The sequence below is a fragment of the Mus caroli genome, unplaced genomic scaffold (assembly GCF_978045245.1).
Source record: "Mus caroli unplaced genomic scaffold, Mus_caroli_1 scaffold_5, whole genome shotgun sequence".
Classification (NCBI taxonomy): domain Eukaryota; kingdom Metazoa; phylum Chordata; class Mammalia; order Rodentia; family Muridae; genus Mus; species Mus caroli.
Genome location: NW_028227260.1, coordinates 150504253 through 150516078, shown reverse-complemented (window position 1 = coordinate 150516078; position 11826 = coordinate 150504253). Strand labels below are relative to the sequence as shown.

Below are 11826 nucleotides of genomic sequence, written 5' to 3'. Positions count from 1 at the left end.
AAATGAAAAATCATAAATGGTGGCATGGACGGGATTCCTCCATTTGAGCAGGGAAGATAGAATGTGAAGCCTGCAGATCCTTCAGGCACAGTGAATGAACAGGAAGAAAATATGCGAGTATCTCTTCTCTACAGCTTGCTCTGAACTGTCCTTAGTAAATTAGGGAATTTCATATTGACTCATGATCCTGTAGTACGGTTTTTGTTCAGCAGTTAAAAGTGCAAGCTGTGGCCCAGAAACCCTTTCTTGGGAAGATGGCGGCAGCTATGTCAGTGTTTCAGCCACCGGTCGGAGGCTTTTCTTTTTATAATTGCCACAGGAATGCTGTCTTGGAAGCTGAGTTTGCAAAAAAAAGGGGTTCAAGCTCCTGAAAGCTTGAAAAACTGTCACTACTATTATGGGGTTGGTTTATAAGAATGGCATAGTTCTTGGAGCAGACACAAGAGCTACTTAAGGGATGGTTGTTGTTGACAAAAACTGTTCAAAAATTCACTTTCATACCTCCTAATAGTTATTGCTGTGGAGCTGGGATAGCTGCAAACACAGATATGACAACCCAGCTTATTTCTTCCAACTTGGAGCTCTACTCTCACCACTGGCCACCTTCCGAGAGTTAATCGGATGTTGAAGCAGATGCTTTTCCAGTATCAAGGTTACATTTGGTGCAGCCCTAGTTTTGAGGAGAGTAGACAGTACTGGTCCTCATCTCTACAGCATCTATCCTCATGGATCAACTGATAAATCGCCTTATGTCACTGTGGGTTCTGGCTCCTTGGCAGCAATGGCTGTGTTTGAAGGTTAAGTTTAGGCTGGATATGGAGGAGAAAGAAGCTAGTGAGTGAGGCTATTGCAGCTAAGCATCTTTATTGACTGGGGGTCTGGAAGCAACATTGATCTGTGCGTTATCAGCAAGAGCAAGCTGGACTTTCTTCGTTCATGCTCAGTGCCCAACAAGAAAGGGACCGGGTTTGGCCGGTACAGATGTGAGAAAGGCACTACTGCTGTCCTCACTGAGAAAGCCACCCTTCTGGAGATTTGGGTGCTAGAAGAGACAATGGATACTTCGTGAACAGTGCTGTGGGTGGTTGGATATCTCTCTGGGGTACACACCACCCCTATCCCCACACCACTCTACCCCCATCAGAAAACATGCCTTTGGCTATTGCTCAATTAAAAAAAGACAAAATAATGCAAACTGCTCTTGAAGAAGTCTCAGGCTCAGTTCCCAGCACCCACTAACAAGACATCAAATGCCCTATTGTGGCCTTTGTGGGCACACACACACAAATAATAAAATGGTCCCTGATTGTGGTGGTTTGAAAAAGAATGGCCCCCAGAGCCTCATATATTTGAAGGCTTAGTCATTAGGGGATGGAACTATTTGAAGGGATTATAAAGATTGAGAGGTGTGGGCTTGTTGGAAGAAGTATGTCACTGGGAGTGGGCTTTGAGGGTTCAAAAGCTCATGTTATACCTAGAGTCAGTCTCTCCTCCACCCTCCTGTGGCTCAGTATGTCCCTCCCAGCTCTTTCTCCAGCACCATGCCTGCCTGGATGCCACCATCCTTCCTGCAATGAGGAAAACAGACTAAACCTCTGAACCTGTAAGCCAGCCCCAATTAAATGCTTTCTCTTATAACAGTTGCCTTGGTCGTGGTGTCTCTTCGCAGCACTAAAATAGTGACTAAGACGCTGATGAACCCATCTCTTGGTAGTTTTGATCTTGTATAATCTCCTCCCCAAGTGTGGCCTGGATTTAGTGACTTACTTCTAACAAATGTACTACGGCAGACGTGGTGACATGTTGTAGGGATTCATCTTGCCTGATGGCAGCCATCTGTACATATGGCCACCGTGACTGGCCCAGAATATTCCTGGGAGTTTCTCCCACTTAGTTTTCCAACATAATATAAGTAAGCAAAGCTGTTAGAATCTTCTGTGTATCTTTGTGACTGGGCTTTGGTAACCTCAAGACTAGCACATGAACTCAAGATAAACCAGGTACCATTCAGCTTGGATAAAGTTGCTGTCGTTTGGATCAGTGTATTTGTACCTGTTTCTGACTCACATAGCAGACATCTACTGGTTTTGACCTTGCTGTTTCCCAGGATGATGCTTCTGTCCTAGATTTGCCCCCTCTTTCTTCAGTTTCCCAGCACTTACCAGCCAGCTAGAATGCTCCGAGGTTATGTCCTTCCAGAATAGAAATCATCTGTAAGATTAGTTCATATAAAGACGACAGGGACTAGACATAGTAGTGCAAAACTATAATCCCAGTCCCTGGGAGACAGAGACATAAAGGTTGTGAATTTGAGGTCACCCTGGTCTAGAGAGTGAGAACTTGTATTAAAGAAAAAGGGAGGGGGTGCTGGAGAGATGGCTCAGCGGTTAAGAGCACCATCTGCTCTTCCAGAGGTCCTGAGTTCAATTCCCAGCAACCACATGGTGGCTCATGACCATCTGTAATGGGATCTGATGCCCTTTTCTTGTATATCTGAAGAGAGCAATGGTGTACTCATATACATGAAAGAAAGAAAGAAAGAAAGAAAGAAAGAAAGAAAGAAAGAAAGAAAGAAAGAAAGAAAAGACAGCTACAGTGTACTCATATAAATTAATAAAACTTAAAAAAAAAAAAAAGACAACTATGGCTTCCACCACCAGTGTGCTTTCGCTTTTCCCCTGCTTCCTTCTAGCTCCAGGTTAGGATTTCTATTGCTGTGATAAGATACTATGGCCAAAGTCAACTTAGGAAGGAAATTTTTATTTTACCTTACAGCTTTTAAATCTATCACGGAGGGAAACCAAGACCGGATCCTGGAGGCAGGAGCTGATGTAGAGGCCATGGAGGGGTGCTGCCTCCTGGCTTACTCTTCATGGCTTGCTCAGCCTGCTTTCCTATAGCACTTGGGACCATCAGCCCAGGGATGGCACCACCCATAGTGAGCTAGGCCTTCCCAAATCAATCATCAATCAAGAAAATGCCCCACAGGCCAATCGAGAGGGGTCACTTTTTTCCCAATTGAGATTCCCTCTTCCAAATGACTCTAGTTTGTGTCATGTTGACATGCATGAAACCAAGCCATCATGTAAAGAAGTTCATAGTTTGGAGTGATGGCTCAGTGGGTAAAACACTTGCCCCATATGATTAAAAAACATGAGTTGAGGGCTGGTGAGATGGCTCGGTGGGTAAGAGCACCCGACTGCTCTTCCGAAGGTCCAGAGTTCAAATCCCAGCAACCACATGGTGGCTCACAACCATCTGTAATGAGATCTGACGCCCTCTTCTGGTCTGTCTGAAGACAGCTACAGTATACTTACACATAATAAATAAAAAACAAAACAAACAAACAAACAAACAAAAACAAAAAACCATGAGTTGAACCCCCAGTCCCCATGTAAATGATGGACAGGTATGGTGCCTGCCTGTAATCCCAGCACTGCATGGGTGGGATGAGAAAGGGGGAGGCAGAGATGGGGGATTCCTCGGGGCAAGCTAGCTACCTAAACTCTTGTAATTGGGGAACTCTGAGTTCAAGGAGAGATTGTGCCCCAGTATATTAAGAGAAGAATGAAGGGACTCTAGCCAGCCCTGGCATGGCCAGCACATCTCTCTCAGGCCTTGACCTTCTCCCCCATTCCCTCTGCCTTGCTAAAAACCATTCTTTTATACTCCTGAAGCTTGTCCCCAAGGGTCTATTCCCTTATTTGGCCACTTCCTCCTCCTGAGGCTGACTGCCAAAGTATTGAAGTCCAGCAAACAAAAGCCCCCCTTGGCTCGCCTAATTAACATGCCCAATTAGAATTAAACACCTCCTCCTAACAGGGGTTTCCCCTTGTACCTTTATAAACTGCCATTTTCCTAGCCACATCTGTCTCCATCTCCTCTCTATCTTTTGTCCCCCAGGACAAATACCCATCCTCCTTCTCCCTTGTTCCCTTTCACTTATTCTTCATCCTCTACCTCCTGTCTTTCTTGTTCCTTGTCCTTTGCCTCTCTGCAGCAAATACATCTCCTTTGTGCTGAGAACTTGGTCTTTGGGTCCTGAGACAATACTTTTCCTTTCAGAGAGTAATAAAATAAAACACCTCATGTCAATTCTGGCTTGCATATGCACTTACACATAGGTGAACACACACACACACATGCACACACACACACATACACACACATACATACACATACACACAGAGGGGGCGGGAAGAGAGAGGAGCCTGGAGGATAAATGCCATGTGTACACATACATAAAATTTAAGTCTACAGGCTAGAGAGATGGCTCTGACCAGAGGTCCTGAGTTCAATTCCCAGCAACCTTACATGGTGGCTCACAACAACCATGGGATCTGATGCCCTCTTTTGGTGTGTCTGAAGACAGCTACAGTATATTCACATAGATAAAAAAATAAATCTTTAAAATAAAATAAAACTCCATTCTGTATATGAGAGACATTATTTGATATCTAGCTTATTTTATTTAGAACGGTGATCTTTAGTTCCTGCAAATGATGTGATTTCAATTCTTCTTCATTGTTGGGAAAAACTCAACTCCACTATGTAATTATTATTCATCTACCTGTTAATAGGCATCTAGGCTTGTTCTGTATCTCAGCTGTTACAAATAGTGCCACAGGGAACATACTACTCTGTGGTGCCAGGCAGTGGTAGCACACACTATTTTTTTTTAAACCAATGAGTTTTATTAGGCTTAATAACAGAAGTCTGGGTGACGGGTGATTTAGATGAGCAAACATGTCTCAGAAAAAAACATTCCACCAAAAAGCCCACCCTTTCATGAGCCCATAGGGACTCTGTACAACTTGCAGGCAGATCAACAGATGAGAGATCCCCTCTTCAGAGCTCCACTCCTCTGAGTCCCTTCTCCAGCTGGTGTTCACTGTTTCTCAACACCGACAGGGGCCTTTTAGAGTCTTGTAAGTTTCAACTCTTCCAAAGGTGTTCCATTGGCTGTGGGTGTCTGTATCTGTCTGAGTCAGCTTCTGGCTGGAGCCTCTCAGAGTCTAGTGTAAGGGATCGGTGCTTACCTGTGGGATAGGTCTCAAGTTGGGCCAGTATCTGTGTATTTCTTGTAGACAGGATAAATATTGGGTCTCACGTTTTGTAGATGAGTTGGTGTCCCTATCACTCCAGTGGGGTTCCTGCCTGGCTACAGGAGGTGGCCTTTTCAGGGTTCTTTATCCTCAAGGCTGTGAGTCACAGCTAAGGACATCACATTATTCTTGGGCACCCCAGGGCTCTGTCTCTTCCTAGAACTGACCCCCACCTCGCCATCCCCATCCGTTGCAGATTTCTACTCATTCTCATGACCATCTGGCCCTCTCTCCTGTTCCTCCCCACACCTGATCCAGAAACCTTCATTCCCTTCCCCATCCCTTCTCCCACTCAGTTAAGTGAGATTCAAGCATCCTGACTTGTGCCTTCCTCCTGGTTTAGCTCATTTGGATCTGTGGTGTGGAGTGTGGGTATCCTGTATTTTATGGCCAATATCCACTTATAAGTGAGTACATACCAGACTGGGTTACCTCACTCAGGATATTATCAAGTTCCATTCATTTGCCTGCAAAATTATTATTATTATTATTATCATTAATTTATTTATTTGGGAGGGGTTGAGATAGGGTTTCTCTGTATACCTCTGGCTGTCCTGGAACTCACTCTTTAGACCAGGCCGGCCTCGAACTCAGAAATCTGCCTGCCTCTGCCTCCCAAGTGCTAGGATTAAAGGCATGCGCCATCACTGCCTGGCACCTGCAAAATTCATACTGCCTTTGTTTCTCATAGCTGAAGAGTATGCCATTGTGTAGGTGTTGCACATTTTCATTTTCCATTATTCAATTGAGGAACATCTAGTTTGTTTGCAGTTTCTGGCTATTACAAATAAAGTACTAGCACACATTTTCAATCTCAGCACTCAGGAGGCAGAGGCAGGTGGATCTCTATGTGTTTGAGGCCAGCCTGGTCTGCAAAGCAAGTTCCAGGACAGCCGCGGATACACACAGAGAAACTCCATCTACAAAACCAAAGTCACAACATAACAAAGCAAAAAATCCAAGCAACCAACCCAAAGCAAACAAAACCCATACTCTGTAATATGCTGATGTAGGCTCCTTTGACTCCATACTCTGTAGTATGCCGATGTAGGCTCCTTTGACTCCATACTCTGTAGTATGCCGATGTAGGCTCCTTTGACTCCATACTCTGTAGTATGCCGATGTAGGCTCCTTTGACTCCATACTCTGTAGTATTCTGATGTAGGCTCCTTTGACTCCATACTCTGTAGTATGCCGATGTAGGCTCCTTTGACTCCATACTCTGTAGTATTCTGATGTAGGCTCCTTTGACTCCATACTCTGTAGTATGCTGATGTAGGCTCCTTTGACTCCATACTCTGTAGTATGCTGATGTAGGCTCCTTTGACTCCATACTCTGTAGTATGCTGATGTAGGCTCCTTTGACTCCATACTCTGTAGTATGCCGATGTAGGCTCCTTTGACTCCATACTCTGTAGTATGCTGATGTAGGCTCCTTTGACTCCATACTCTGTAGTATGCCGATGTAGGCTCCTTTGACTCCATACTCTGTAGTATGCCGATGTAGGCTCCTTTGACTCCATACTCTGTAGTATGCCGATGTAGGTTCCTTTGACTCCATACCCAGGAGTTCTCTACCTGGATCACAAGGTAGATCTACTTTTAGTTTTGATGCACCTCCACAGTGGCTATGCTAGTTAACATTTCCACTAGCATTGAGTAAAGAAACTTTTCCCCTTACCAGCATTAATTGTCATTTGTTTGCTTGGTAGGGAACCATTCCAACGGGAGTAAGTTGCTATCCCAATGTACTTTTTATTTTAAAGAATTATTTATTTTATATATGTGCATACACTGTTGCTGTCTTCAGACACATCAAAAGAGGGCACCGGATCCAATTACAGATGGTTGTTTGTGAGCCACCATGTGGTTGTTGAGAATTGAACTCAGGACCTTTGGAAAAGCAGTCAGAGCTCTTAACCACTGAAACATCTCTCCAGCACCTCTGTTTTTTGTTTGTTTGTTTTGTTTTTGTTTTAAATCATTCTATCCCATTGGTCTATGCCATCTGCTTGTCAGTACCATACTCTTTGTTTTTATTTTATTCTTTACTTTTGTCTGTGTATTTGAATGTACATATGCAACTGTGTGTGTGTTCATGTGTGTGTGTTTAATTCAGAGAACAACTTGCCAAAGTTTGTTCTCTTCTTCCATGTGGGTCTCGAGAATCAAACTCAAGTAGGCAGGGTGGCAGGTGCCTTTACCCACTGAGCCATCTCATTGGCCCACATATAAATTTTACGATTGTTTTCAGGGGCTGGAGAGATGGCTCAGTGGTTAAGAGCACTGACTGCTTTAATTCCTCTCTATAATGCTTGGAAGTTTTAATTGTATTATCTTTCACTATGTAATTAGATTTATTTCTAAGTACTTTATTAGATTTTGAAACTATTATCAATGGGGATTTTTCTGATTCCTTTCTAAACAGGTTATTGATGTATAGAAATGGTACTGATTTTTATGTGTATGTCCTGTTTTGCCTTAGCAGTCAGTGCTCGTAACCACCACAGAAGATACAGAAATACAATGAAAATTGCATAAATCTGAGTACTATACCACCATCAACTACTAAACAAAAATGTGACATAATGTAGACTATGCTATGACATTTAAAAAATTACTAGGGGTGGTGGAGAGATGGCTCAGCGGTTAAGGGCACTGACTGTTCTTCCAGAGGTCCTGAGTTTAAATCCCAGCAACCACATGGTGGCTCACAACCATCTGGAATGGGATCTGATGTCCTCTTCTGATGTGTCTGAAGACAGCTACAGTGTACTCATATACATAAAATAAATAAAAATAAGTCTTTAAAATTACTTGGGGTAGAAGGGAAAGTAGTAAATGAAATAAAACAAGGAAGCAGGAAAAGTGGAGAGGAGAAAGGAGAAGCAAGGTTAAATAAAAAAGAATAATACAATGACTAGAGAGAGAAAAGAGGAAGACATTAAAGACTATGACAGCAGCCAGACCTGGCAGTACAGGCCTGAAACCCCAGCCCTTTTAGCCTTAGGTACTCTGAAGCAAGAAAGAGGCTGCTGAAGTCAAGTGCTCTATAGGAAGGTTACAAGTTCAAAGCCTTGCCAGAGAGTTAAGCCTGGGCAACTTAGCAAAAGAAAAAGGTAAGAAATGTCTGGGGCCAGGTGGTGGTGCATGCCTTTAATCCCAGCACTCAGGAGGTAGAGGCAGGTGGATTTCTGTGAGTTCGAGGCCAGCCTGGTCTACAGAGTTCTAGGATGGCTAACTTTACACAGAGAAACCTTGTCTCACAAAAAGGGAGGGGTGGGGAGTGTAGGGCTGGTGAGATGGCTTGGTGGTTAAGAGCATTGGCTGTTAAGAGCAAAAGTCCTGAGTTCAATTTCCAGCAAGTAACTTGTGACTCATGATCATAAATGGATCCGATGACTATAAAGGGATCATGTCTATAAAGGGATCTGATGCCCTCTTCTGGTATGTAGGTGTACATGCAGACAGAGTATTCCTACATTAAAAAAATACATAAATTAATAAATTTTAAAAATTGGGGGGGCTGGAGAGATCGCTCAGCGGTTAAGAGCACTGACTGCTCTTCTGAAGTTCAAAACCCAGTGACCACATGGTGGCTCACAGCCATCCGTAATGAGATCTGATTGTCCTCTTCTGGTGTGTGTCAGAAGACATCTGCAGTGTACTCACATACATAAAAATTAATCTTTTTAAAACAAGAAGCAAAAAATTGGGGGGATAAAAGAAGAGAGAGCACAGGAGTAGCCTCTTTCTGGGTCTTCTAATATTGGAGTCTGTGGGTGAGTGGTGGGTAGTTGATCCTTTTGATGTGTCTTGCCTTTCCTGTAGTTTAGGCTGGCACCAAGTCTAGACTGGTCAAGTATCAGATATCTGGAAGCTCTTTAGAAACTTCCCTTTTGTACATGGCAGGAGCCTCTGATGGCCACACTTAGCTTTGCAACCTGTAGACTGGACAGATTCTCTCACAGTCCAGAGACCTGCCAGTTTGTACTGCTTGGAATGGCTAATGCTCTAGGCAGGATGTAGCTGCATTGGGAATTGGGGAAACAAAGCCTTGAGACCTGAACAGTTGTAGTGTGAAATAGCAGAGAGCCAGCCTTAAGTGTTTTGAGGAGGGAGGCTGCAAAAGGCAGATGCTTAGCTGGAATTTCAAAATTCTCTGTTTTACTAGCAGTGAGCTGTGTGGCAGGGAGATGGGCCCAGAAGTTGAGCCGTGTGCTGACCCTTTGAGGCTATCAGTCTCTGCAGCTATCCTAAGGTGATGGGGGTCTGCCCCTAATTACAGAGAGTAGGGCTGCTGACCAATGTACCCTTTCACTGCCTGAGCCCAGCCTCTTGATGGCCAAATTTTAAAAAGATTTACTTTATTATTTTAAGAGGTGTGTGTGTGTGTGTGTGCGCACGCTTGTGTGTGCATGCACACGTGAGCACATGAGTACTTGTGACCTTGGAAAGCTGAGGTTTGAGATCCCCTGGGAACAGAGATTGGAGGCAGAGGTGCTGATGTAGGTGCTGGGAACCAAACTTGGCTCTCCTGAAAGAGCAGCGTGCCATCTGAGCCATCTCTCCGGCCTTACCATCTGAACTTTTGAGTCAGGCTCTTCTCTCTCCATAATTGACTTTTTTTTCCCCTGAGACAGGGTTTCTCTGTGTAGCCTTGGCTGTCCTGGAACTAACTCTGTAGACCAGGGTGGCCCAAGGGCTGTGGCAGGCAGATTATCTACCAGGCTTCCTGCCTTGTTATCTGGACCCCAGAGTAGCTCAGTCTTAAACAATAAGCTCCTTCTGGTGAAGGCACCTGGACAGACAGACAGTAGACTGGACCTGACAGACAGTAGACTGGACCTGACAGACTGGACCCTCTTAAATCCTGAGCTTATCATGCAGGAAGAGTCACTATCTCACCACAGCCTCCAACTGGAAGTATTCAAGAGTGTGGACTCATGGGTAGGACTACCAACCTGCCTTGTTTTTGGCTCAGTCCAACTGGCTTATCTCTTGGTTTAAGATTGTTTCCTGTTCCAGTGTCAGGAACTACAGGTGGGGTTGTGAGCTGCCCATCCCTTTCTACCCTGCCTTGCTTTGTAGCTGTCCCAGCACCATGTTTCTGCCTGCCACAGCACTACAGTCTTTGGAAGAGAATTTGTCCCTCATCACTCTCATTCCTTATATTCACTGCATCACAGGGAAGCAACTTTTTCTTCCGAGACAAGGTCTGTCTATGTTGTTCTGGCTGACCTGGAACCCACTCTGTAAACCAAGCTGGCCTTGAACTCTGAGATCTGCCTGCTTCTGCCTCCTGAGTGCTAGGGTACTAGGATTAAAGGCCATGTGAGTAGGAAGCTTTGTCACCTCCTATAGTTTTCATCTCTATATTTGAATTCATATCAGAAGGCTACTACCATTTGGAATATTTGCCATAAGCCAGTTTTGAAATATTACCAGATTTAAAGTCAGAAAACAAGACCCGGATGATGGAGTACTTAATATATCCCAGAATCTGTGCTCTTCTAAAACAGGAGGGTAGCATCCCAACAGGGTCTCAAATATGAGGCTACAAATAGTGAGACCCACCTGGGGATATGGGTTCAGTGTGTAGAATGCTTGCCTGAAATGCATGAAGCCCTGGGTTCCATCCCCAGCGGGGCATAGACCAAATGTGGTGGCACACACCTGTAAGCCCAGCACTTGGGAGGTAAGAGAGTCAGGTTAGAGCTGTCCTTAGCTACGTAGTGATTTCTAGGTCAGCCCGGGGTATATGAGAGAGACCCTGTTTCAAAAAGGAAAAAAAAAAAAAAAAAAAAGGGCTGGTGAGATGGCTCAGTGGGTAAGAGCACCCGACTGCTCTTCCAAAGGTCCAGAGTTCAAATCCCAGCAACCACATGGTGGCTCACAACCATCCATAATGAAATCTGGCGCCCTCTTCTGGTGTGTCTGAAGACAGCTACAGTGTACCTACATATAATAATAAATAAATAAATCTTTAAAAAAAAAAAAAAGGAAAAAAATTAACCCAAATCAAAGCACCACAGCAAAACGCAAGCACAAGGGTTGAGCTGAGTGATCAAGTCCTTACTTAAGGCCGGCACAGGAGGCTCTGGATTTTTGTTTGTTTGTTTGTTTGTTTACACAGTGGGTCTTAATAGTGAGGCCTAGGTAGAAGGCAACAGTAACAGTGGGGTAAAGGAACAAATAGTGAAAAAATGAACAGAAAACATGGTTCAAGGTCAGAGGAGAAGGCAGTTAATAGAAGAGTTAACTCACTGGGTTATTAACAGACCAGACAAACATTGATAAAGGAATAAAAGACTCCAATTTCAGGTCCGATGACCAGGCTGGCCTTGAACTCAGAGAGCTCTGCTTGCCTCTACTTTCTAAGTGCTAGGATCAAATAGTATCACCATGCCCAGCAGGGGAAGGATTTTGTTTTAAAGATTTATGTATTTCATGTGAGTACACTGTTGCTGTCTTCAGACACACCAGAAGAGGGCATTGGATCCCACTACAGATGGTTGTGAGCCACCATGTGGTTACTGGGAATTGAACTCAGGACCTCTCAAAGAGTAGTCAGTGCTCTTAACTGCTGAGCCATCTCTCCAGTCCCAGGGACAGGATTTTTTATTAGTTAACAATTGTCCTGTTCGAATAAATAGATGAGATGCAGGTGTTGATATTAGACTAGTTGGTACATTTTTGCATACAAACTTAGTTGGGGCTT

At 44.1% G+C, this 11826-nt stretch overlaps 1 pseudogene; it reads left to right on the top strand.

The window, feature by feature from the left end:
- Window positions 1-233: 233 nt before the first annotated feature.
- On the top strand, window positions 234-1069 carry LOC110287046 (proteasome subunit beta type-7 pseudogene; annotated as a pseudogene).
- Window positions 1070-11826: the final 10757 nt, after the last annotated feature.